Source organism: Octopus bimaculoides, chromosome 30, assembly GCF_001194135.2.
Source record: "Octopus bimaculoides isolate UCB-OBI-ISO-001 chromosome 30, ASM119413v2, whole genome shotgun sequence".
In the NCBI taxonomy this organism is placed as follows: Eukaryota; Metazoa; Mollusca; class Cephalopoda; order Octopoda; family Octopodidae; genus Octopus; species Octopus bimaculoides.
The window spans coordinates 3,046,379-3,047,995 of NC_069010.1; the positions used below are offsets into that span (position 1 = coordinate 3,046,379).

The following is a 1,617-nucleotide window of genomic DNA, read 5'->3' on the forward strand; positions in this document are numbered from 1 at the left end:
TTTTTTTGTTTTTAATGAGTCATTCATGCTACAATCCCACCATGGGGTCATCATCTGGATTATCCAAATCTGCTTCTCTTTTGTTTTTAATGAGTCATTCATGCTACAATCCCACCATGGGGTCATCATACATCTCCTCTCTTTCACACTGTAATCGACTTTATTAATTACTCATTGCCAAAACTGTTGTTGTTACCTGACTAGATTCTTCACTTCAGTTCATCCTCTCTTACCTCACTGTTACAGATTCAAATCCTCTCTCTTCTTGCTTTCACTCCAGGTAAAACTCTTCTCTTCTCTCTCGATTTCTCACTCTCTGGTCCCTCTATCCTCGGAACACAGGGCAACACACAAACACAGACACACATCAGACTTTTTTTCACTTCCTGTCTACCAAATCTTCAAATGTACTCACAAGGTTTGGTTCAGCTCAGGGTTATAATAAAGAACATTTAACCAAGGAGTCACTCAGTGGGACTGAACCCAGAACCATGTGCTTTGGAAGCAAACCTTTTTCCCACACAGCCATGCTGTGCCTGCGTCTGTGTGTGTGTGTGTGCATATGTCTATATAATTATTTATGTAATTAGGTTTTATTGACTGAGGGGATAAGGTGAACCAGGAGAAAAGGGTCAGTGATGTCAATGGCTGAGTGGTCCTACTAGAGGAACAGGAGTGAGAAAAGATATGTGGGTAGGAGTAGGACCAACTTGAGCCTCTTCACTTTGGGATGGTTGTGGTCAATGGACACCTGTGGACATATGAGCTAGAGAGGGATTTTGCCATTAGGTTCTGGCCATAGGTTAGGCGAGTAGGGCACTTTTCGGGTGTAACACAGCTGGATAGGTGATGCTGCAAGGGAACTTGAGAGTTAGATGAATCACACTTCATTCCTCATACTACAGTGACCTAATGACCTCTGTGTTCATTAATTAGTGACTTAATTATTACTAATTATTTCAGTCTTTTCTTCCATCCACCTTCCTCTTCGGTGAAACCCTCATCGGCCATTTTTAAGTTTCACTTGGAAAGCAAAGTGAATGTGGAGTGGGATACTCTCTCTTTCTCTTCTCCCTTTGAATTTCTGAAAAGGTGGACGACTGGCATAATGGGTTAGGATAATGACCCTGCTCTAAGCGTGCACCTGTAGATAGGAGGAAAACAGTTGAGAGAAGGCTTCTGCCTTTATTGTGTAGGTTAATGTTGGATCTTTTTTCTTGGTGGTGGGGTTCTTTCACTGGTTTTAGTTGCAGTTTAGGATCTATTTTAAAACGGGGGCCACATTTTTCATTAATGTTTTACGTAGTGTTTTTGGTACGGAAAGACTTTCAAACTTCGTATACTTATCTATTTTGTGTTATAGAACAGAAAAATATTTTTGTATTCGAATTTATTTCATGTAAAAAATTGTCTTATTTCGATAATTTCAACCAATCACTGACAAGTATTCAGTTGTTTACATTTACTCTTTCGGCTGATTAAGCGATGTAAAGCGTATTTAATCTCTATACCTTCGTTTTATTTGCTTTTTTCATTTTAAATTTGCTTTAACCCTAACTCTAACCCTAGGGTTAGGGTTAATTGTTTCAGAATCGTTTGTTTATGTAGTCGGCACTT

General features: G+C 39.3%; 1 protein-coding gene across 4 annotated transcripts in view; it reads left to right on the top strand.

Moving 5' to 3' along the window:
• LOC106883927 (E3 ubiquitin-protein ligase MIB2) overlaps positions 1-1,617 on the top strand; it is a 19,187-nt gene that overhangs the window by 15,420 nt on the left and 2,150 nt on the right. The window lies entirely within an intron of this gene.